The sequence below is a fragment of the Callithrix jacchus genome, chromosome 4, assembly GCF_049354715.1.
Source record: "Callithrix jacchus isolate 240 chromosome 4, calJac240_pri, whole genome shotgun sequence".
Classification (NCBI taxonomy): domain Eukaryota; kingdom Metazoa; phylum Chordata; class Mammalia; order Primates; family Cebidae; genus Callithrix; species Callithrix jacchus.
In genome coordinates this window covers 3,715,185-3,741,802 of record NC_133505.1, presented here as the reverse complement: position 1 = coordinate 3,741,802, position 26,618 = coordinate 3,715,185, and the positions used below count along the sequence as shown (strand labels likewise).

The following is a 26,618-nucleotide window of genomic DNA, read 5'->3' as shown; positions in this document are numbered from 1 at the left end:
AAAAAAAAAGTATAGCACTGTGTAATACTTGATAAGAAAGCACTGTGTCACTAGTTTGTGTATTTACTATACCATACTTTTTACAGTTATTAGGTTGCTGCAAAAATAATTGTGGTTATTGTTATTGAAAGTAATAGAAACCTGCTGCAATTCCTTTTTCACCAACCTAATATTTTAGAGTGTATTTCTACTTATTAAAAAAAGTTAACTGTAAAAGAGCTTCAGGCAGGTCCTTCAGATGGTGTTCCAGAAGAAGGCATTGTTATCATAGAAGCTGGCTGCTCCGTGCGTCTTACTGCCCCGATGACTTTTCAGTCAGCTGTAAAACAGTGACACTGATGATCCTGACCCTGCAGAGGCCTCCGCTAATGTGTTTCTGTGTCCTAGTTTTTAACAAAAGAGTTTACGAAGTAAACAAAATAAATTTAAAAATATTAAAAAGCGTATAGAAATAAGATAGAAAGAAAAGATATTTTTATATAAGGGTACAATGTTTATGTTTTAAGCTAAGGTATTACAAAAGAGTCAAAAGTTTAAAATATTAAAAAGCTTATAAAGTGAAAATGTTACAGGGCTTTGCATCATGCAGCAGAAATCGTCAGGATGTTGGTGATAAGATCCCTGCTTCGAACCTCCTTCCTATGTGGCCTGCTCTGGGGCATTTGTGCTCCATGTGTCAGGGCTGAGGACCCTGCAGCCAGCTTCTCCCAACCCGGCAGCGTGGGCCTGGATAAGAACACAGTGCAAGACCAAGAGCATGTCGTGGAGCATTTAGAGGGTGTCAGGTTGAAATGCCAGGGTCTAGCAGGGACTAGGTGGATGGGCAAACAGCTGAGAGTCCTCGGGGGACTGTGGGCAAGTGAAAGATGATTTTCATCAGCAGCAGCTCACTCATATTCGCTCACTTACGTCAGCTCTCTCACACTGTCTGCCCTGTCTTGGCTGCTTGAACGAGCCACTCCCACAACAACTGCAGGGCTGGCTCTCCCTCATCTTCAGGGTCAGCAGCTTAACTCTCTCTCTGGGCATGAGCTTGTTCCTGACTCCCCACCTGCTCGTCTGCCAGTTGGTCATTCTCCTTTATAGGGGCCAGTAGCTTCACACTCTCTCTGGGCACCAGCACCTGCACAAGAGCCATGTTGAGCCGGGCCCTGTGCACAGTGTCAGCAGGGCAATTAGACCTTTTACAGACAGTAATGGCTCAGAGCCAAATAGGAATTTACATAAACAGGTTATATAACAGTGAAGGTATGCACCTGCATGCCAAACTTGCTGAGTCATGCAGGCCTGCATGTCCGCCTCAGCCTATTCCTTGACCAAAACACATCCACGTACCTTACCCTCCATCCCTAGGCTGAGGGAGACATAGGGTTTGGGCACACAGGCCCGTACGTAGTCTTGATACATTAGCCTGACACATAAGCTCTAGGCATGCAGGCCCAATATACATACACAGGCTTAACACATTAGCCTGACACATGGGCTTTGGGCACACAAGCCCGATACATACACATAGGCTTCAATAAACTGACCAGTTATCAGCCCAGATTACCACAATAGGTACCATAGACACCTCAGTGATTACTACTCACACTGTCCCGAGTTCAGCTCATTGCTTCTCTGTCTCCACCTGGTTTCAAACCATATGGTATTACTAGGCTGGACCACACCAGCAGACCAGGCAGCAGTAGCACCCAGCTAGATCTAGCTGTGTACCATGCCCTATTAGGAATAGGAGGACACCCTTCCTAACAGTGAAGGCTCAGGGTCTAGGGGTGCCTCAGGCCCCATGGCCTTATCTTGTATTAGAACTACAGGCCTCAAGACCTCTTGCAACTCTGCTGCTAAGGGACTTGGACTCAGCATACTCCACTGCTCTAAGTAGGCGCCCCCCTTCGCTAAAGTGGATGTCTGTGCTGTCCCAGTCTGGGGGGTTGTTACCCATGAACGTACCCGTCCTGCTATCGCGTAAGTCATTTGCCTGACTGTAACCCGTCCAGCCACACTCTTATGAGCCTGCAGGGCAGCATATACAGTTACTGACTCCCTCTTTATTAATGAGCACTGGGGCTCAGTTCCCTTCCATAGCTGGGACTAAAAGCTTACTGGCACTTCCAAGCGCTCCAAACACTGTTAGAGGCCCTAGCCAACACTGTTTGTGGTTACAAGCACACGTACTTTAAATGGGCACCCCGGTTAACTACCCACAGGGCTTGTGCCTTCAGAAAGGCTGTTTCAGCCTCGTCGTCCCAGTCCCTGGCAAAAGGGCTGTTGCTGCTTCCAAACCTGCAAAAGAGCCAGAGGTTGTCATCATTAATAAGAAAATGGCATGAATGGGGCTGTGCCTGCAGCCCTGCAGCAACACGATGAAAGTCCGCTGTCGCCCTCCCGCGAAGGCAAACTCTTCCTGGCTCTCTGGAGCGATGTGGATTGAGAGGAATGCATGGGTCAAGTCTACCACACAGTGGCACCATCCCAGCTCCCCTTTCAAATAGTCCGTCAAGTCCATGGTAGATGGCACAGCTGCCAAGCCATGCAAAATAGCCACCCCAAGAATGTCCTCGGGCATGCAGCAGACACACAGTGCATAAGTGGAGAGCCAAGCAGCCGATGCCAAGGTGCAAAAACAGGTTTCCCTTTCACTGACCGGCTTTCATAGCTGTCTATGCAGCCTGGCCTGGATCTGGCTGCAGGTACCGGTGGATTGCCAAGTCCATATATGGGCTTTGGTCGGCTGGTGTCCCCCACCAAGCCGGGTACCTTGGCCAGTTCTCTTAGCAAACAGAAAAGGCTTTTGCACTTCCACCAACTGCAGCAGGTACTCTGTGAACTGGAACACTCGGGCAGGACCAGGTTGGGCAGCAACGTTCTTCTCCTGAATTACTTGCACCAAGTCCTTACATGACTGCCAACATTTTTTTTCTTTTTTTTTGAGACGGAGTTTCGCTCTTGGCACCCAGGCTGGAGTGCACTGGCGCGATCTCGGCTCACCGCAACCTCCGCCTCCTGGGTTCAGGCAATTCTCCCGCCTCAGCCTCCTGAGTAGCTGGGATTACAGGCACACGCCACCATGCCCAGCTAATTTTTTTTTTTGTATTTTTAGTAGAGACGGGGTTTCACCATGTTGACCAGGATGGTCCCGATCTCTTGACCTCGTGATCCACCCACCTCAGCCTCCCAAAGTGCTGGGATTACAGGCGTGAGCCACCGCGCCCGGCCATGACTGCCAACATTACTTGCTTAACTCCTGCAGCTTAGCAGGGGCACAGGCACCATAGGAAGTGTGCTCCACAGTAGGGGATGAGCTTTGATGATGCCACTGTACTCCGCCTGGGTGACAGAGCGAGACCCTGTCTCCAAAAGTAAATAAATACATAAAAGTTGTGTGGCAAAGGTTATGAAGGAGACAGAGAGATGATCGTAGGATAATAGGATTTAAGAAAATGAGTTTGAGGGAACCCAAGACACTTAAATCTATACCTTCTACGGTTTGGGGAAAGTTTTAATTTTTATCTCAGATCATAAAGCCAATCAAATTCATTTTAATATTCTCTCAGAAGTATTTAAATTGATAAAACATAATGTGCACTCATTTTTAATTATGACAAATTTAAAACATACACAAATTAGACTATAAAATGGTCTCCTATGTGCTCATTGTTCAGGGTTAATGACCATGAAAATTTTGCCACATTTGCTTTATTTGTCCCTTTTTTCTTCATTTTATTCTTTTGATATTTTAAATAAAACTGAGACATCATGAAGTTTCAATCCTGCATATTTCACTATGCATTTTTAAAAAACATGGACAGTTTCTTACATAACCAAAACGCTACTATCATACTTAACAAAATCAACAGTAATTCCTGGTGGACCTTCATTTTGTAAATAAAACACAACCTGACTGACATCTTCTGTTTGGGAAATTTGGAAGGAGCAAAGGTAACCCTGCGTCTGGATGTCGATCCAAGCTAAGTTTGTGGGTTGAGACGGGACCTTTCTTTCATGTGACTCTTACCTTTTCGGTTCAGATCCTGGAGGAGAATTGCATTAGCTGAACACAGTGGATCCGTCAGAACTTTGGCTTCCTGCTGGGGAACTGGAGATCTGAGATCTCGAGAACCACTTTCTAATATTCTTGTTCGCTGTCCATCTTCTCTGATAAGCCTGTTTCCATCATTGATCATTTCCTTACAACTTCATAGTCTAAAATTGCTCACTGAACAATGAATGTGTGGAAACCAAAATTAAAAATATCTAAGCCATCAGCAAATCCTGTTGGCTTTACTTCAAGTTTTTTCTAGAATCAAACCATTTGCCACCATTTTCACCCTGAACCAAGCTGCCACCATATCTCTGCTTGAGTATTGCCTAACTTACCTATTTGTTTTCATCCTTGTCTCAATCACCCACATTGCTCATGCAGCCTATTTTCAATACAGTAGCCAGAGGAATCCTTTTCAATTGTCTGTTAAATCATGCTGTGCCTACTCAGTCTTCCAGTGACTTTTCATCTCACTCATGGTACAAGCCAGAGTCCTTACAGCGACCTTACAGTGACCTACAGGCCCCACACGGCGTGGCCCTTCATAGTCCTTACAGTGACCTACAGGCCCCACACGGTGTGACCCTTCATAGTCCTTACAGTGACCTACAGGCCCCACAGAGTGTGGCCCTTCATAGTCCTTACAGTGACCTACAGGCCCCACAGAGTGTGGCCCTTCGTAGTCCTTACAGTGACCTACAGGCCCCACACGGTGCGACCCTTCATAGTCCTTACAGTGACCTACAGGCCCTACACGGCGTGGCCTTTCATAGTCCTTACAGTGACCTACAGGCCCCACAGAGTGTGGCCCTTCATAGTCCTTACAGTGACCTACAGACCCCACACGGTGTGACCCTTCATAGTCCTTACAGTGACCTATAGGCCCCACAGAGTGTGGCCCTTCATAGTCCTTACAGTGACCTACAGGCCCCACACGGCGTGGCCCTTCATAGTCCTTACAATGACCTACAGGCCCCACAGAGTGTGGCCCTTCATAGTCCTTACAGTGACCTACAGGCCCCACAGAGTGTGGCCCTTCACAGTCCTTACAGTGACCTACAGGCCCCACACGGCATGGCCCTTCATAGTCCTTACAGTGACCTACAGGCCCCACAGAGTGTGGCCCTTCATAGTCCTTACAGTGACCTACAGGCCCCACAGAGGGTGGCCCTTCATAGTCCTTACAGTGACCGACAGGCCCCACAGAGGGTGGCCCTTCATAGTCCTTACGGTGACCGACAGGCCCCACACGGTGTGGCCCTCATGACCTCTTGAGTCTAATCTATTGCTCTGTTTCCATGCACTTTAGCCACACTGGCCTCTTCGTTGCTCTTACACACACCAAGCCACTCTTGCCACAGAACCTTCACGTCTGCTGTCCCCTCTGCTTGTGATATCCCCTTTGTGCTCAGATATCCAGATGGCTGTTTCCTTCTTTCACCTTCTATGACACATTTTTAATAAGCTGTTTCCTGTTTCCCTGTTTAAAACTATGATACATACCCATTGGTGTTTTATAGCCCATCTTACTTTATTTCTCTTCATAGTATATACTCTATACTTTCAAACAAATTTATTATCTGTCTCCCCCACTGAAATGTAAGCCTCACAAGGGAAAGGATTTTTTTTTATTTTATTCTGTGTTCTTTACGATCTGGAAAGGTAAGGACTTAAATGAATGAACACAGAGAAGAACAGGCCCTTGTATTTTTTGTTTGTTTCAGATTTGGGTGTGAAAACTGAGCCCAAGGGAGTGATGTCAGAGCAGAGGATTCCTGAAGAAGCAGTACTTTGGAGCCTGTGACAGAGAGACACAGTGAGAACCTTCCCTAACGCCCATTGTGCGAGCAATCTTGTATTGGTGAGAGAAAACTAGCACAACTTAGAAGTAATTATGTAGGGGCTGGCGTGGTGACTCATGCCTGTAATCCCAGCACTTTGGGAGGTTGAGGTGGGAGGATCACCTGAGGTCAGGAGTTGGAGACCAGCCTGACCAACATGGTGAAACTCCATCTCTACTAAAAATATGAAAATTAGCCAGGCATGGTGACAGGTGCCTGTAATCCCAGCCACTCAGGAGGCTGAGGCAGGCGCATAGCTTGAACCCGAAAGGCATAGGTTGCAGTGAGCTGAGATCACACCAAGATCTGTCTCAAAAAAAAAAAAAATTACGTAGGAACACATCACAGGAAATGCCTTTGTGAGGACAGGAATTTTCAGTAAAATATTAGTCACCTACCAAAAAATTTCACAAAGCGTGGATATCAATGTAATAGTTTTATCAGCATGTATGATAGTATTCACTGAACAAAAGGAAGTCTGTACTGGAAGACAAACTTATAAGTGTCATATATATAAGAAACACTTCACGCTGGGCGCAGTGACTTACACCTGTAATCCCAGCACTTTGGGAGTCTGAGGCAGGCGGATCACCTAAGGTTGGGAGTTTGAGACCAGCCTGACCAACATGGAGAAACCCCATCTCTACTAAAAGTACAAAATTAGCTAGGCGTGGTGGCACCTGCCTGTAATCGCAGCTATTTGAGAGGCTGAGGCAGGAGAACTGCTTGAACCCTGGAGGCGGAGGTTGTGGTGAGCTGTGATGCCACTGCACTTCAGCCTGGCCAACAGAGCAACACTCCATCTCAAAAAAGAAAAGAAAAAAAGAAAGAAAAGCTTCAAATGGAATGCAAAGCTAATAAAACATAAGATAATTCTTACTGGAGAGAAATGATACCATTGTAACATGTGGAAGACTTGCATCACCATTCCAATTTAAGACATTCAAGCAAAAGTTTTTATTTTTCATCAGAGTCATGAGAAAAAAGCACTTAGTTTATACACGTGATGAATGTGGGGAGAATTCTTCAGTCGCATGCTGTCCTGAGTCAGTGTCAGATAACAGCCACAGGAACGAGGCCTTAGCAATGTACTGTTTCCAAAGGCATTTTCTTACGGTACTTCTCTTATTGTACAAGGCAGCATTCATACATATTCAGTGAATGTAGGAAAATCTTTTGACAGATGTCTCACCTTTTCTCTTCTCTCTCTCCCCATTTCATTTTCTTTCTCACTCCTTTCTCCCTCTCCCTGACCCCATCCTCTGTCCTTCTCCTCCTACCTCTTTTCCTCACTCCATCTGAACTCATAATGGGGAGAAACCTTATAAATTCAGTAATTATAAGAACACCTTTAGTCAGTACATGTCTCACTCAACCTCAGTGAGTATGGGAAATCTTTCAACCAATATACATGGCTTGTGTGGCTTATTCAGCATACAATATACTTCGTACTGGAGAAGAAACAAAGTGTAATGAATTTGGGAAGGCCAGTTGTTCCTCACACCTTATCGAACATGAAATCACTGACGGAAAGGCTGTGCACATGTTGTGAATGGGAGGGGGCCTCTAAGCACAGCACATCACTTGCTCAGCATCAGCGAACACATTTAGGAGAAAAACCTTATTTATCTAATTTGCATGGGGAATCTTTTGCTCATTTCATCTCTTTTTCAACATCAAAGAATAGATATGAGAGGGAAACCCTATGAATATACAAAATTTGGAAGGATCTTCACTCGAAGCTCATTTCTTTCACAGCATCAGAAAATCCTGATAGAAAAATCCTGGAAGCAGTTTTGCTTTCGTAAGGCATACAAATTTCTTCATAACCGATAATACAGACTTTTGGTTTCCAATCCATCACGTGAGGACTTGAAAGTCATCGCTCCTATCCTCACAGCAAGAAAAACGCTGAACAAACTAAGAATCAACAACTCTTCTTAGATCCGTCAGAGACTTGAAATTACAGTGCCAACCACTGCCCTGAAAACTGGAAAGAGACAGGTGGTCACAGAGAATCGCAACATAGCAAGAGCAGAAACCAAGGCTGCAACTAGCAACTGGTAGGAATACTCAAAAGGTCATTGGCTAATTGCTGGAGACTGCTCATGGTCTAACTTGAGAGAGAAAAACTACTGAGGATATAAGGAGGCCCGTATACTTCCATGAGTTTTAACTCCAGGAACCCCACCATGTTTTCACTGTAAAGACCTGAGAACAATTTCCTGCTTCTAGCAGGGGGAGGGGTAAAGTTACCATTTTGAAATTTGTACAGTTTTTCCGTTGTCCTTCACAAATGCCTGTCCTCATGGGAAACTGTTTTGCTAGGGCTGACTCTATGGGGGAAGGGAAATACCCAGCTCCAGTTCTCTCTGGCCTTCCTGTCTCACCTAAAGAAGAGGTGGGAACTGGGAAGATTTTTGAAGGTCACAGCCCGGTGGTGCAGGCCCACTAAAAGACTGAGACTTAATCATAAGATCATAAAACACTTTCCCCTGACCCTGACATGGTACCACGTCAGTAGGGTTCTTGTATAATAATGGAGGCTTACATCTGAAAGAGCTATAAGACTTAGACCTTAGTTAAGGAATAGTCTCTACGGAAATCTTAAGACAACAGAGGAGATAAAAACAAGGACACAGTGGAAATTTTAGCCTCTGACACTTAGAGCCACATCAAACAGTAAACACAGCCTAACTCTTAGCCAGACAAATGTAAAACTTCACACTAAAGCCTATTTACCTATATTTCTTTTACCTGATACATCACATCTGGATTTCAACAAGAAAGTTGCAAAGTACAATAAAAGGCACGCAAGCATCAGAACCAGAGTCAGATATGGTAGAGATTTGGGAATTTAAAATAACTATGATAAAGATGCTTAGGGACTTAATGGAAAATATGGACAACATGCAAGAACAGTGGATAAATAAGCAGAGGGATGCGAACTCTAAGAAAGATTCAAAGACAATGCTAGAAATGAAAGGAAATGTAACAGAAACGAAGATTGGCTTTATTGAGACCATCAATAGACTAGACACAGCCAATCAAGCAATCAAAGAGCACGAAGACTCATCCACAGAAACTTCTCAAACTAGAAGCCCAGAGAAAAATGATGAAAAAAGCAGAACAAAATATCTAAGAATTGAAGGACAATTGCAAAAAGTATAATATATGTGTAATGGGAGTTACAGAAGGAAAAAAGACTGAGAATTTTCCAAAATAAATGACAAATGCTACATAACCATGAGAAAGTAAGTGATGTGAGAACAATACAGTCTCAGTTATATTTATCATTTGTTACACATTTAAGAATCAAAGTGTATCTGAAATGTTTCTACCCACCAAAAAACATACATTTTTAGCTGCTCAAAGGCCACCTTGTGTGTATATAGTTTTCCTAGGCCAGGGTCTTATGCACCAAGAACTCTTAAGTATTATAATCACCACCTCGACATGTTTATTCTCTCACCTTAGTGTGTTCTTCGGGAAGATCTGAAGACAAGTTTTGAATGACTTCTTCCTGTTTTCTTCACCCTGGAAGTATTGACTTAGGAAAGCTGTTTCCAGGGAAAGAGATTTGGAAACCTTTGGAGGAAATAACACCACCTGTTGTATAAGCCAAAATTAGTGCCTCCCCTCCAAGTTCTTACAACAACAACAAACAAACAAAACAAAAACACAAAAACAAAAAAGCAGGAGAAAATGTCAAGAACGGAATAATGTCGAAGGGGAGTCTCAAGACCCCTCTGCAGCAAAGGCTACTTTCTCATCTACAACTTGATTAGGGAACAGATGCCACTGACAGTGAGCCTCTGAGCAAATTAATGGAGCTCTACTATGTGAATATTCCCCTTGGCCCGGCATTCTGCATCCTTTGACAAGATTTCCCTTATCCTCAGTAGCTGTATCTTTCTCTTACGTACATTGCTCGTTCTGGCTGCCTCTATGTGAACTTTCATTCTATCCATTTTCCCTCTCTTCCTCCTAATTTTTTCCCCTCTCTTCTATATCCTGCTGCCTTATTTTAAATAATTCTTCTATATAAATGGCTGAATTGTTCACTAATATTGTACAAGGTATTTTTGCATCTATATTCATGAAGGATGTTTGTAGTTTTCTTTTTTTTCTTTCCTCTCTTCCTTTTTTCCTTCCACCTTTCCTTCCTTTCTTTATCTGGTTTTGGTATTAGGGTAAAACTGGCCTCAAAGTGAGTTGGGAAGTGTTCCCCACTCTTTCTTTTTCTGGAAGAGCTTGTATAGAGTTGGTGGTAATTCTTTAAACATTTGGTAGAATTACCTATTTCTTTGTAGTGAGCTTTTAAATTATGAATCTCATTTCTTTAATAGTCATAGGGCTATTCAAACTATTTCATATTGGGTTAATTGTGGTAGTTTGTGCTTTTCTAGGAATTGGTCCATGTCAATGACTCGTTACATTTATGCATGTAGAGTTATTCATAATACTCCTTATTATCCCTCTGATGCATGCAGGGTTGGTAGTGACATTCCTTGTTTTATTTCGAATATTGGTAATATATGTCTTCTCTCTTTTCTTTGTCTATCTTACTAGAAGTGTGTCAGTTTTATTGATCTTTTCAAAGAAACAGTTTCTTGTTTCATTGATCTTCTTAATTGTTTTGTTTTTTATTTTGTTTCTATCTATTCCTAACCCTCCCTAAGTCCTGGGATTACAAGGGTGAGCCACTGCACCTGGCTTTGCTTTGTTTCTTGAGGTTAGTGCTTATTGATTTGAAATGTTTCATTTTTCCTAAATTCCCCTTTTAACACTGTTTTTATCTTCCCTTGTTTGTTTTGGGTTTATTTTGCTTTGTTTCTTTTTTTTTTTTTTTTGAGATAGAGTTTCATTTTTGTTGCCCAGGCTGAAGTGCAATGGCAATCTTGGCTCACTGCAACCTCTGCCTCCTGGGTTCAAGTGATTCTCCTGCCTCAGCCTCCCAAGTAGCTGGGATTACAGGCGCCCGCCACCACGCCCCGCTAATTTTTGTATTTTGAGTAGAGACGGGGTTTCCCCATCTTGGCCAGGCTGCTCTCAAACTGCTGACCTCAGGTGATCCACCCGCCTCGGCCTCCCAAAGTGCTGGGATTACAGGGGTCAGCCGCCACGCCTGGCTTTGCTTTGTTTCTTAGGGTTAGTGCTTATCGATTTGAAATATTTCGTTTCTCCTAAATTTCCCCCTAAACACTGCTTTAGTTATGTCCATGAATGTTTCTGTTGTATTTTCACGTTCATCCAGTTTAACGTGATTTTTAAATTGCCTTTGAGACTTCCTCTTTGTCCTGTATGCATGCTAGTTTTGTGTTTTAGAAGTGTGTTCTGTGGTTTTCATGTGTTTGGAGAATTGCCTGTTATCTTTCCATTATTGGGTTGTAGTTTGCGTCTTTTGTGGCCACAGAATATATTCTGTATGATTTTAGTTTTTTAAAATTTGTTGAGATTTGTCTTATAGTTCTGGATACTGTCTCTCTTGGCTCATGTTCAGTGGACACTTGAAAGGGATGTGTACTTTGTTCTGGGATGGGTGGTCCTTTAAGAGTCAATTAGATCCCGCTGGTTGATGGTGTTGCTGAGTTCTGCACACCGCTGATTTTCTGTCTCGTTGTTGTATCGATTGTTAGTAGTTAGGCCTTAAGTTGTCATTATAACTATGGATTGTGACTGCTATTTTAAATCACTGTAGAGCCAATCGCCAGATTTATTTTCTACTTTAACTTTCTGAGATGCTTGTAAGCTGTAGTCTACACACAAACATTCTCACCGTTTCTTTCCCTGCTCTGGTGTTTTCTCAGGAGTCTCTGAGAACACGGCCAGATGTGATGATTCACTAGAAGGAATCACACAGCATTCAGCATGTAGTCCTCCCACCCCCAGCTATGATTTATTACAGGGAAAGATACAAGGCAGAATTAACAAAGGGAAAAGGCACACGAGGAAAAGTCTAGAAGAAGCCTGGTACAAGATGGCAGCGGCCTCTTCCAGACAGAAGGTGCTTACTACCTCCGGCAACAAATGTGACTGTTGAGCGTTCAGTGGGCCGAGACAGGGATCTGAGCCGTCAGGTGTCAGGGTGGCCTATTAAAGCAGCAGTGAGCCAGAATCAAAGTAATAGTGTGAAGCCTTCAGCCACTCACTGTGGTGACATAAGCAAGAGGCCAAAATCTGAGAAAGCTGCAATTCCCCTCATTCCATTTCCTACTCCCACCCCCCATCAAATAGTTTGCAAGTCAGGATCAAGTGGATCAGAACAGTTGTGAGAGCTGGCCAGGCGCAGTGGCTGAGGCCTGTAATCCCAGCACTTTGGGAGGCTGAGGCAGGCGGATCACTTGAGGTCAGGAGTTGGAGTCTAGGCTGGTCAATATGGCAAAACCCTGTCTCTACTAAAAATACAAAAAATAGCCAGGCATTATGGTACACACCTGTCATCCCAGCTACTTTGGAGGCTGAGGCAGGAGAATTGCTTGAACCCGGGAGGTGGAGGTTGCAGGGAGCTGAAATCGCACCACTGCACTCCAGCCTGGGCCACAGAGTGAGACTCCATCTAAATAAGACCACCAACAACAGCAAGAAGAAGCAGATGTTAGAGCCATCTCACCATTGAGGGAGCCCCAAACAAAAAAAATCTGGCGGTTTTATGGACTCTGTGGTCTTCATGAGAGCAAGAGAGGAAGTTAGGAAAAGTTCTGGGACAGAGTAGGGAAAAGTATTTTCCAGGTTTTCTCCATCTCTCCTCCTGTAAGGAGGCCTCAGAAAAAACACCCAAAGAAGACCTCACCCCAAGGCCTCAGATAAAAAGATGTAGGAATGAAGGTGCCTGGGCTAGGAATACAAACATATGAAGAACATATGGTCCTTTTGGAGGACCTAAGTTCTCGACTGCAACTCCCTTCAGAAACTGCACTATACTGGCTGTTCACCACATCTGGTGTGGGAAGGGCAGCTTTCCCCCATGAGGCCTGCCAGGTAAAGCCTTTGTAGTTACCTATGGTCAGGTCTGGAAAATCATATGTAGGTTTTTAAGCAGTGGTCAGATTCCTCAGTAACAGCATGTGTGAAATGTTGTCCACCAAGGACGGTCATCAGGGAGTCTGTGCCCGATTTTTACTGGATGGGTGGTCCCATGTGCACCCTTTGTCTAACATGTGCCATAATTCTAGATTCGTAGAAGGAAAGCAGGTGTTCTGTATAAACCACAATGTACACATTGAGTGAATCTTACCAGTTTTGGTAATGGTAGGCAGTCTCCTCAAATCCAAGTTCCCAGGTTCCAGCCAAAGGACAACCTTGCAGAAAGGCCTCTCTAAGGACAGCAGTCTCAGGTCTGCCATGTTAACTTTTCTGCTCAGGTGTCTCGGCATCGTAACTGTCACCCTCCGTTACAAGGTTCAGTCCCTCTATGGTGAGACTGCCTCAGTTCACCTCATTGTTTATCATCTTTCAAAATCTTCCACCATGAACTTTCTTTTCAGCTATCAAAATCAGAAAAGCTTTCCTACTTGTCTGAAAAACCTGTATCTTGAGTCCTATTTATTTTCCTCAGTAAGGATACAGACAGTATGGGCTCATTGTTTTGCCTTCTATGTAAAAGCAGTAAAACAATGGTTAAAAGTACAGACTTCAGAGCCAACTTGCCTGCCTTTGAAATCTGACTCTGCCACTTGGTAGATATGTGATCTTGGGCAAGTAACCAAAACTCTCTATGCTGTTTCCTCCCCTGTAAAATGGGGGTAATGGATAGTATTACTCTGACTGCTATGTGGAAAACAGAAGACAGGCAAGGTAGGATTGGAATTAGGGAAACCAATTAGGAAGCTGTTGCAGTAAGTCCAGGTAGATGATGACAAGGCGAACCATGTTGGCATCAGTGGAATTGGTAAGAAGGTGTATTAGTCTCTTCTCGTGTTGCTATAAAGAACTACCTGAGACTGAAAAGAGGTTTATTTGATTCATAGTTTTGCAAGCTGTACAGGAAGCATGGCTGGGGAAGCCTCAGGGGACTGACAGCATGGCAGAAAGGAAAGAGGAAGCAGGAGAAAGAGAAGCAGGAGGTGCTACCTACTTTTAAACAACCAGATCTCATGAAAACGCACTGTCATGACAACAGCAAGGAGTAAATTCACCCCCATGATTTAGTCTCCCTTCTTCAACACTGGGAACTACAATTTGACACGAGATTTGGGTGGGGACACAAATCCAAACCATATCAGAAGGGATACGGTTCTACATATATTCTGAAGGTAGAATCAAGAGGATTTACTTATGGATTGGCTGTGGGATATGAGTGAAATTCCAAGGTTTTAAAACCTGTGGTCATGGAATAATGGAATTGTATTTACTGAGATGGGAAGAGTAGAGAAGAGTAATTTTAAAAAGTGGAGTACAGAGAATCAAGTGTTGTTTTGAGAAATTTGTGTTTGAAGCTACTGTTTCAATTCCCCAGGCATGATACAGTTGGTCCTTGAACACCGGATTTGAAATGCGTGAGTTCACTTTTTCAGTACAAGTTGCAGCAAGTGTGTCTGCCTCCCTTTCTACCTCTCTCTCTTTTGCTTTGCCATTCCTGATACAGCAAGACCAACACCTCATATCCCCCCCGCACTCAGCCTACTCAACGTGAAGACAAGGATGAATTTTGTAATGATTTTGTGATTCCCTTCTACTTAATAGTAAATATGTTTTCCTTTTCTTAAACTTTCTTGAGAACATTTTCTTTTTTCTAGTTTACTTTATCATAAGACTATAGTATATAATACATATAACATATTAAAATGTGTTAACTGTTTCTGTTACTGGTAAGGCCTCCGATCAACAGTAGGCTATTAGTAGTTCAGTTTTTAGGGAGTCAAAAGTTATACAAGGATTTCTTTCTTTTGTTCTCAGCTCTTTCTAATAAGCAGTATCTGTAATAGAGGAATTCAGTAGGTAATTAGGTTCTATTCAATGCATAAGTATTGGCACATTAGAGTACTTAAGCATTGGCATTCATGTTAGCATCCTGTATAAAGGAATGTCTCTTCGACTGTTATGTAACACTTTAGGGTTTTATTTTTTTAATGAAAGAAAAAGAGAAAGGGGGAGAGAGAACAGGAGTCTTGCTCTATTGCCCAGGCTGGAATGCAATCTAAAAATAAGTATTGAAAACCTCTTTTATGCTGATAATTGTGCTTAACAGCAGAGACAGGCAGGAATAAGGAAAGAAAATAACAAACAAACAGCCAACCAATATTTCATTTAAGTCTGTGAAATGCTATGCAAATGCTGAAGAGTGATTTACTTCCAATTATGTGGTCACTTTCAAAATAGGTGTAATGTGATACTGAGAAAAATGTATGTTCTGTGGACCTGGGGTGAAGAATTCTGTAAATATTCACTGAGTTTACCTGTTCCAGGTCTGAGTTCTAATCATAGATTCCCTGTTAATTTTCTATCTCGTTGATCCGTCAAATATTAACAATGTGGTGTCAAAGTCTCCCGCTATTATTGTGTGGGAGTCCAAGTCTCTTTATAAGTCATTGATAACTTGTCTTACGTATCTGGGTGCTCCTATATTGGGTGCATATATGTTTATGATCATTGACTCCTGTTGTTGCATTGATCCTTTTACCATTATATAATGTCCTTCTTTGTTTCTTTTGGTCTTTGTTACTATTAAAGTCTATTTTGTCAGAGACGAAAGTTACAACTTCTGTTTTTTTTTCTCTCTCCATTTGATTGGTGAGTCTTCCTCCAATCCTTTGTTTTGAGTCTTTGTGTGTCCTTGCTTATGAGATGGATCTGGATACAGCGTAATCGGCCATCTTGGATCTCTCTCAACACTTTAGGTTTCAAGGAGGATTTGTTCTGGAATTTTTTAAAATGGTAGTTATACCTTTATTTCGCATTCCCATCAGCAGAGTACGAATGTGTCAATTCTGTCACACCCTTATTAACAGAGTATTTTGTCCAGTTTTTGAATTTTTTTGTCAATCTGATAGAGAGAAAATATATCATGGGTTTCTTTTTTTCAACTTTTATTTAAGGTTAGGAGTACATATGCAGGTTTTAATATAGGTAAATTACATTTGTATACATGGATTTTTGACTACATAGGAGCTCGATTCCCCCAACCCCCTCATTAAAGGTCAAAGATATTTTAGACTGTAAATTTAGCTATGAAATTTGCTTTTTCTAACCTTCAGCTCCTTTGTGAGCTAGTGCTCAGGCTCACAGTTACACTCTTCAAGCCTCCACACGGCAGATCTTCCATATTTTCCATGAGGGAACTTGCTGACACAGCGGGTACACAGGTATACTTGACTATCATTAAAATTTTTGGTGAGGTTCTTTTTCTCCTCAGGAAATTTGCAAAAATACACACATGGATTCATATGACATATCCATGGATATCCTGACAGATACGCACAAACCCACAGAAACCAGTGCAGGCGCAGGCACATACACCCACAAAAAGGTATAGCCGCATAGGTGCCCTCACAGGAATGTATGATGGAGACAAAAGCTATGAGACACTAGAGGAGACGTAATCGAGGAAGGTCCAACCAGTGTTTTCCCAAGACGAACTCCTGCATGGATCTCTTGGCAACGTCTATCAGGTATTCCAGGGCACAGATGAGTGGAGCCGGTTGGTTTGTCAGGCAGTTAATTACTTTAATCGGTTAGTTGAGTTTGGTCAGGTATTGAGACTCAGTAGTCAGTGAGATAACTGGTTACTTGGGTATGTAGACACTTAAAATGTCTAAGAGTCTGCCAGACCATGCAGTTTTTCAATTAAATAGGAGTCATTATTAACCTAGGATCGGTCAGTTGGGAGGTACATTGAATAACTTAATTGTGCTTGTCTGTTAGGCAGCCATTTGCTTAGAGTGTTAGGGACCAGTGAGGCCAGCTGTTTGCTACGTGGTTAACTGTCAGCAGGAAGAGCCTTATGTAAACACGAGGAAGGCTCCTTCTGAGGACACATATCTTGCGCCACAATGATAGTGTAATGCTCTAGAGGATGGAGAGATGTTTCGATGCTTGAGAAACAATTACGTCTGTCTGTGGGAAAAAGCATCGTGTGTCTGGTGAGGAATGACAAATGTGAAGGCAGAGGAAAATGCAGGACAATAGTCCTCCACCCCACCAGGAATGAATGACCCTGGGACGCCCCCGCAGCCCTGAAATAGGCTGGAGGTTTGGAAAGCAGAACAGGGGAGCCATCTATATGAGCGATACATCTGTCAGGGAATGATGTAGGGGCCGGTGATGCCTGGGGGCTCTTCGACCCCTGTGGAACGTGTGCATCGCTTACTGTCAAAAATAGAATGAGATCAAGTCAAAACAAATTTTGAGACAGAGTGTCACTCTGTCACCCAGGCTGGAGTGCAGCGGTGCAGTCTTCACTCACTGCAATTTCTGCCTCCCGAGTTCACATGATTCTCTTGCCTCAGCCACCGGAATAAGTGGAATTACAGGTGTGCACCATTACACCCAGCTAATTTTTGTATTTTTAGTAGAGTAATTTTGTATTTTGGTAGTTTGTATTTAAGTAATTTTGTATTTTCCCCTTTGGCCAGACTGGCCTTGAACTCCTGACCTCACGAGATCCACCAGCCTTGGCCCCTGAAAGTGCTGGTATTACAGGCACCAGCCACCACATGCAGCTGAGATCAAGTTAAAATTTTTAAAGTTTATTGTGCATATAAAAAAACTTTGTGAACTAGAAAACTTCAAACCAAAAGTGGGAAGAAGCTAGCTCATAGCAGTGTAGCTCCTGCAGCATAAAGGAAGGAGTGCACTGCTTTCACTGTGACTGGCTATTATAAACATTCATTCCATTGTAGCTCCTGCAGCATAAAGGAAGGAGTGCACTGCTTTCACTGTGACTGGCTATTATAAACATTCATTCCATTGTAGCTCCTGCAGCATAAAGGAAGGAGTGCACTGCTGTCACTGTGACTGGCTATTATAAACATTCATTCCATTGTAGCTCCTGCAGCATAAAGGAAGGAGTGCAGTGCTTTCACTGTGACTGGCTATTATAAACATTCATTCCACTGTAGCTCCTGCAGCATAAAGGAAGGAGTGCACTGCTGTCACTGTGACTGGCTATTATAAACATTCATTCCATTGTAGCTCCTGCAGCATAAAGGAAGGAGTGCACTGCTTTCATTGTGACTGGCTATTATAAACATTCATTCCACTGTAGCTCCTGCAGCATAAAGGAAGGAGTGCACTGCTTTCACTGTGACTGGCTATTATAAACATTCATTCCACTGTAGCTCCTGCAGCATAAAGGAAGGAGTGCAGTGCTTTCATTGTGACTGGTTATTATAAACATTCATTCCATTGTAGCTCCTGCAGCATAAAGGAAGGAGTGCACTGCTTTCATTGTGACTGGCTATTATAAACATTCATTCCATTGTAGCTCCTGCAGCATAAAGGAAGGAGTGCACTGCTGTCACTGTGACTGGCTATTATAAACATTCATTCCACTGTAGCTCCTGCAGCATAAAGGAAGGAGTGCACTGCTGTCACTGTGACTGGTTATTATAAACATTCATTCCATTGTAGCTCCTGCAGCATAAAGGAAGGAGTGCACTGCTTTCACTGTGACTGGCTATTATAAACATTCATTCCATTGTAGCTCCTGCAGCATAAAGGAGTGCACTGCTTTCACTGTGACTGGTTATTATAAACATTCATTCCATTGTAGCTCCTGCAGCATAAAGGAAGGAGTGCACTGCTTTCATTGTGACTGGCTATTATAAACATTCATTCCATTGTAGCTCCTGCAGCATAAAGGAAGGAGTGCAGTGCTTTCATTGTGACTGGCTATTATAAACATTCATTCCACTGTAGCTCCTGCAGCATAAAGGAAGGAGTGCACTGCTTTCACTGTGACTGGTTATTATAAACATTCATTCCACTGTAGCTCCTGCAGCATAAAGGAAGGAGTGCACTGCTTTCATTGTGACTGGCTATTATAAACATTCATTCCATTGTAGCTCCTGCAGCATAAAGGAAGGAGTGCACTGCTTTCATTGTGACTGGCTATTATAAACATTCATTCCATTGTAGCTCCTGCAGCATAAAGGAAGGAGTGCAGTGCTTTCATTGTGACTGGCTATTATAAACATTCATTCCACTGTAGCTCCTGCAGCATAAAGGAAGGAGTGCACTGCTTTCACTGTGACTGGTTATTATAAACATTCATTCCACTGTAGCTCCTGCAGCATAAAGGAAGGAGTGCACTGCTTTCACTGTGACTGGTTATTATAAACATTCATTCCACTGTAGCTCCTGCAGCATAAAGGAAGGAGTGCACTGCTTTCACTGTGACTGGCTATTACAAACATTCATTCCATTGTAGCTCCTGCAGCATAAAGGAAGGAGTGCACTGCTGTCACTGTGACTGGTTATTATAAACATTCATTCCACTGTAGCTCCTGCAGCATAAAGGAAGGAGTGCACTGCTTTCATTGTGACTGGCTATTATAAACATTCATTCCATTGTAGCTCCTGCAGCATAAAGGAAGGAGTGCACTGCTTTCATTGTGACTGGCTATTATAAACATTCATTCCATTGTAGCTCCTGCAGCATAAAGGAAGGAGTGCAGTGCTTTCATTGTGACTGGCTATTACAAACATTCATTCCTTTTAGGGCAGTCAGAGCTTTATCAGCTGTTTTGTCTGTAGCCAGCTGGTTCAGAATCACGCTGACAAGAAATAAAATCTTAAGTTTTGTTCTTGGTTAAAACTAGCATTTTGAGGAAATCAGGATGACTTAAGTGTTAGTTACATGGCTGTGGACAGTTGACCTGAAGTATATCCAAACTGAGGCCTCTATTTTGAATTTTCTTTAATATTATTCATTTACTTGCTTCGAGAGATCTGTTCTTATCCATGATTATGATTTTGGAAAATTCCTTCAGTGAGACCCAGGTGAGGTTCCCCATAAGCAGGAAGGGAGGTTAGCAAGGAATGGTGTTATCCAGCAACTTTAAATGATCTCTCCTGTCCTTTGCCGTTTGGAAGTGAGGAAGGTAAGTATCTAAAACTCCCATGTGCTCATGCCTCATGACGGTCAGTATGTGGCTCTGGGCAAGTCATTTAATCTCTTTGAGGCTCTATTTCCTAAAATATGCAATGTTGTTTAAAGTATCTTCCCTTCCTACCTCACAGGGATATTTTGAGAGGAATATGAAATGACAGGAAAAGTCTGTAATGAGCAGTAACCTTCTGCAGTGAGTATACAATGGGCTGGTTATAATCTCAGGCTATTGATGAGCTGGCTGTAACTCAGTGGGCTCTGTTGGTGGGCTGAGCTACTCTACAGCTGGTTTGGGAAGCCCAAAGAGAAAAGGACTCTTACATAAGTCCTGAGTCAGACATAACTTTATTCTAATGAGTAAATGGTTGCTTAGAAAAGTTATGATACCCTAGTTTTCTCTATCTTGGTTTTCAGCTAGCCGCATTTTAGTAAAAACAAAATATCAAAGAAAAATTTTAATGTAGAAAACCCTCTGTAATTATATTTCCATTGTTGGGATTTTCAAGGAAAAAAATGCTTTTTCTCTAGCATGAGGAACTCAGTGTTGTAAGGACGTGAGTGTGAGAATGACTGGTATATGAGCAGAGGTGGTTTTTCTTGGGTAAGAAAGAAAGAAAGAGAGAGACTGACTGTAACATGGAGTTAGTTTCAGGTCGCCAAGGTCTACCGTATACTTTATGTTTTGGAACATTTCTTACCTCAGAAATCCCATTGCTTCCTTTGAAACACAGGGACTATAAAGCTGTTCCAGGCTCCTCTTATGCAGAATGAGTCAGGATATCACAGGAAAAAGTGGTCTCTGAAGGTTGAATCCTGGTTCTGTCATTGGCAGTGTGACCTCAGGCAAATTATTTATTCTTTTTGTGTCTGTACTACTTGGTTAGGGCTCCCATAACAAAGTGCCACAAACTGGGTGGCTTAAACAACAGAAGGGTGTTGTCTCGCAGTTCTGGAGACTAGAAGTCCCTAATGAAGGTGCCACTAGGGTTGCTTTCTGCTGATGGCTCTGAGGAAGAATCTGGTGCAGACCCCTCTCCTAGTGTCTGGTAGTGCCAGTCATTATTTTGCTTGTACTTGGCATTCTCCCTGTATCTTCACATTATCTTGCATCTTTACTTGGCTCTTTCTGTGTCCAAATTTTCCCTTTTTAAGGATGAGTCACACTGGATTCGGGCCCATCCTATTGATCTCATCTTAAACTGATTATCTGCAAAGTCTATTTTCACCATCTTTTGGGGGGGACACAATTAAACCTATAACAGTGTATTAGTTTCCTTGTCTATAAAATGAAGATGGTGTTAGCTACCTGATAGGAATATTGTGAGAGAATTTTGAGTTAAGAGATGGCCTAGGTTTAGAATAATTTCTAGTCTATAGCAATTGCCCAAAAGGATAGAGGGCAATTGTTACAGACTAGAAATTGTACGTATCCTTGGGAAAATGAATAAACCTAAATTGACAGGCATATCATCCAGCACTGATATCTGTTATCAGGCCGGACTTGGCTCATCATGTTTCCTAGTCCTTTCTCTGTATCTTCTGTGGAACAAGCCTATTGCCCACAGAAATAGGCTCATCTGGTATCATGACAATACCCTTACAACCGTGAGGAGGACTTGCCTTTAGTTTCAGGTATGAGGATAGGTATATGTCTCTGAATCTCTCCTATCCTTATTTTTCCAAGTCATGGGACAATGTTCAAAAGGCATCAGGTCCTTCAAATATCAGTTGGTATTTTAGGAGAGCTGAGTGTCAGCCCTTGCCAGTCATTCCTAGGGTGTGTGACCCTAGACAACGCTTTCTCTTACCTGCATCTCACTGACCCCTGCTATACAAGTTTCATTATTCACATTTACATAGCACTCTAGAATTCCCAAAGTGATTTTGTTACTAATGTGTCTTATTTAAGCCTCACAGTATCCTGTTGCAAATCCCATTTTATAATAATGTTGAGGTTTAGAGACATGATTTAGTTGAACAAGATGACAGATAGAAAAATCTCAAATTATCAAAATCTAGTCCCTTGACTCTGAGTACAGTACTTTTTGCATTATCCTGCTTTGTCTGAGGGATACTTTGTCTTCTCCTTTGCCTGCGTAAGACTGAACTAGTGGAACATCCCCTTGCTAGAATGGGAAGACCAGTCCCCCAGGCATTTAGTCCATGCCTATTCCAATTCTGGGGGTCATGAAGGAGTCAAGGCAGTATAGCAAAAATAAAACAAAAACTTCCAAGATGCTTTGAAAAGTAAGACTTTTCTAGTTTCAGAGTGGCTCTAAGGAAATTACTGCACATTGAAAAGCAAAAATGTCAAAAAGATATATTTTACTTCTCTTTGTGATTTGGATCCGCATTCTTCCTATCTCCGTCCTCAACTCTATCAAATCCATATTGTGGCCTATGTTTTCATTTTCTTGCTCGTTCCCTCTCTCTCTAGATAATTGTTTTTCTTTCCTCAAACCATTCAGGGTTCCAGAGATGTTGAACTTTCATCCCCCATTTTCTGAATTTCCATGGCCCATGAGACTGCCTCCCAAACTGGTGTTGGACAGAGGACGGAGACTGGCTTTTCAGGGCTTTTTCTGACCTTGGCTTAGAACCTTGAGAAGTCCTGGAGAGGAGTCCAGGACAGGTTTTGCTTGCCAAACTCTATATAGTCATGCACACATCCTTTCTGTTCTGGTCTTCAATTTGCCAATGTGTAAATAAAGAGATTGGATAGACTTCATTGTTTGAAGCCGATTCTGGTTCTGACCTGCTCAAGTGCTCCTCTCTGCCTACAGCAGCTTGTGTTGGCTTTGCTAGATCCAGGGCTTTTATAGGCACAGGATGGAAGCCTGGCAGGCGAGGGTAGTCTTGAGAAATACAACATTTGGGCTGGAAGTGCCTGTCCTCACCTAGGTCCATGCGGGTGGAGCCCTAGCCAGGGACCACACCCTCCTCTACCCAGCACTTCCACCTTCCATATCATTTAAAGGGACCACACCCTTCCCTTCCCAGCACCTTCCTTCCATATCCTGGCAACCAGTTCTTCTATTGTATGCTGCCTTCCCAGGAGGGGACACACTTGGAAAGAGGGCTTTCTAAGAGATTGGTGATTGCGTGGTCCCCCTGAACCATCCGAGACAGCTACGTGTTTTCTCTAGAAATTCAGAGAGCAAACCCGGCGTGGTGGCTCTGCCCTGTAAATCCTGGCACTTTGGGAGGCAGAGGGGAGGGATCGCTTGAGCCTAGGATTTTGAGACCAGCCTGGGCAACATAGGGAGACCCTGTCTCTACAAAAAATTTACAAAATTAGCCAGGCTTAGTGACACATGCCTGTGATCCCAGCTACTAGGGAATTTGAGGGGGGAGGATCGCTTGACCCCAGGAAGTCGAGGCTGCAGTGAGCTGTGGCTGTGGGACTATACTCCAGCCTGGGCAACAGGATGAGGCCCTGCTTCAAAAATAAAACAGAGACCTCTCTGGCACATATAGTACAGCCTAACGACAAGTGGCCTGGACGATCTGATGTGGGAGTGACTGTAGATCCCACACATTCTACTAATACCTCAGCCTGAAGCAAGAGGGATGTTCCTTTTCCATGCTCTTTTAAGGTTCTGAGACGTCTGTTTTTCGCCCCTTGAAGACTGGTTTCTTCTCCCCTTTAACCTTATCTTTCTATAATCCATAGCCTTCTGTGAGACTTGGAAACAACAACAAAAAAATCTACCACTCATCACCTCTTTGATAATTATGGAGGATTTTGCTGTTTTACTTTAATACTAATCTTCCCTGGTAAAGCCATTTCTGATGGCTTTACCACCAGTTTTTAGATATGTTCCTCATGTGATTCTGCTTCCCAAAATCTCAAACTGGAAAAGCTCTGGGTCAGGTTTGTTTTTCCTGAAAAAGATTCGTTTCCCAGAGGCAAATCAGTATTATGAACGCAGTAGTTACTACCTGTTCCCAGCAGTATCACCCAAACCCGATACACTGAGCTGCACTTTTCCCCATCGTCAAACAAGGGCTCCAAACCTGGTTTCAGAGTCTGACACGCAGGAGCTTTTGTATACCAGGAATTTCTTTCGTATACATACCCGGTTGAACACAGGTTTTCTCCCTCATCCTTCGGGTTGCCTCTGCCGTTATAGGGTTCATTATTGATATCCTAGGTGCCTCATCCCCTTTAATAGCAGAGAAGGGCTCACGGAGCTTCAGGTCTCTTCTCCCAAAGCAGAAATGGCCTTGAAGAGAGGCCGAACCTCGGAAGTGGCCTTGGAGGGAGGACCAGCAACTGCGCTGTCCTCCTTGCCCCACCTCCTGGAGGCCAGTCCGGAATGCAGCCGCAGTCTACGAACTACAATTCCCAGATATCTCCGAGCCGCTTATCGTCACAGTGCCTTAGACTCCATTTCCCAGAAGTCTTAGGGCGGATTTCCACGTGCCTCAGAAACCCTGTGTGACGTCATCGGCTTTCCGCTGGGTGGGCAATGTGCTGTCTCTGTAGTGGGTCTTGTTTCGCGGGGATTGCCCAGTAGGAATCGCTTGTCACTTCTTTTTTTAACAAAGTGATAATTCAGAATGCGGCTTTCGTCTTTTTTTTTTTTTGGTTAGATTTTATTCACTTAACATGTATTTTCCAAGCCTCTTCTACATTTCTGATTTGTGGGCTGTGCGACTGAAGAAAGATGTCACTAGATAAAGGTTTTCACCATCATTATAATAATTCAGCCATCCAAGAAGCCACGATCCTTCCCCCAACATTTTCCCTGCTAACCCCTCCCCTTCTCTGTCCTCAGCAACACGCACAAATACACACTCTGATAAGCATAAAGAGATGAAAAGCAAAAAATACCACTCAGATCATCGCTGGGCATGTTAGTATATGCTCGTTCAGCCCTTTTGAAATTTAGATATTTATGTGTTTATATATGACATATACAGAGAAAGGTTATGTGTATTATGTTTACACTCAACAAAACTATTACAGTTTATACTTAACAAAATGTTTACATATTCATCTTAAAATTTTTCCAATGTTAATATTCTTTTACATTATAATTTTTAATGCTATTATCTAAGAACTAACTAATCTTGTACCGTGTATCAGGATTTCTTTCCAGGCTTCCTAAACAGTGTTTTTATTTGGAATCTCTAGTAAATGGTCGAGTCTGCTATTGTTGAAACAATTTTATAAAATTATTTTATTAGTTGTGATAATGACATTATGGTTATGCTTAAAGGAAGAAAAAGTCCTTACATGCTAACAAGTCAAACAATAAAATGTCTGGAACTTCAAAATACTTCAGGAATAAATAAAAGTGGGAAGTAGGGGAAGGGATTGCTGAACAAGATTGGCAAAGTATTGATTATTGTTGAAGTTAGTGAAGGGTACGTAAGAGTTTACCGTACCATTCTACTTTGTGTCTGTTTGAAATGTTCTGTATTAAACTTTTTTTTAAATGTGTACCAGCATTCCTCTTAGAACAAGTGAAACCAGCTACTTATTTCCTGCCTCAGATTCAGGTCATTCTTGGTTGCTGCTCAAATGAAGAATTTTCACCTCTACTGCTCAGTGGACCCATCCTTTTCCCTGGGGCCCATCCTCTTCTTAGTGTTCCCGCAGTACCTCTGAAGCTAAATAAATTTCAGCTCTTCCCAGAACACCCTTTCTATCTTCATGCTGTCTCCCAGATCTTGCTCTCTCCAGAAATTGCTTCCTCATCAAGGCTAGAGTTCTTATTCTTCTGAGTCCAAAGACTTTGTGGTGGTATCCCATAGATTGCCTGCACCAATTTCAAGCACACTGAAATTGTAGTGTATTTCTACTACAGGTTTCTAAAACCACATCTCCCTTGAGGTACAAGGCACAATGAGGAGCAGACCATATGGCTTTTGTGCCCCTTATCACCATCACCTGCACAACTCCTAATCTCGTATACACACATCCAGCATACATCTGTCATCTGACTTGTAGCCTTCCACTCTATCTCATGTCTCAGTTAATCCTGAGTGACATCAATCTGCCTGACAGAGTAGATGCTCAGTAAATATTTATTGAACCAATTGATAAACATGTGGATGAATCATCCAGCAAACATTCTGCTTTTTATCTGCATCCCTGGGATCTGGCAGGCAGGAATCCCCATGTCTGTGAGTGATGCAGCATCTGCTGCCTGTGCTTTTCTCCTCCCACTGGTGAATCTAATCCTTCTCTTTTCAATTCTTGTTCCAAAAGTTCTCCCTCTCCTCTGCCTTTAGAAGGTGCCTGCCATCTGCTCCCCACCCACAACCTTCTGTCCTTCACAGTGTTCACACCCACGGCTTACCTCCTATCCATCGCAACTGCCAGAGATATCATTTCTTTCTGCCTCCTATATGACTTTGCCTTCAATTTTCAGTCTCTCCTTTTCTAGTGACTTATTTCATTATCATTTTAAGCAAGTCTAGATAAGTCTCCACTATTTAAAAACATCTTCATTAAACCCACATGCTACCTTAGTCATCAAGCGAATTCTTTTTGATACACTCAGGTCTCAATTCCTTCAGACTATTACTATTTCCTTCATTCTCTTCCTTGCCATCCACTTGTTCCATAGCCTCTTAAATTTGACCTAACCCCCTGAAGCTCATATCCTATCTTAGGGAAAGGAAAATTAAAACTACATTGATAATATTGTCACCAATCAGATAGGCAAAG

General features: G+C 42.7%; 1 protein-coding gene across 1 annotated transcript in view; it reads left to right on the top strand.

The window, feature by feature from the left end:
- PRSS16 (serine protease 16) overlaps positions 1 to 26,618 on the top strand; it is a 194,443-nt gene that overhangs the window by 98,186 nt on the left and 69,639 nt on the right. Inside the window, exon 17 of the mRNA XM_035297328.3 lies at positions 5,770 to 5,906. The gene's annotated coding sequence lies outside the window, so the exon portion shown is untranslated. The remainder of the gene's footprint in view (positions 1 to 5,769; positions 5,907 to 26,618) is intronic.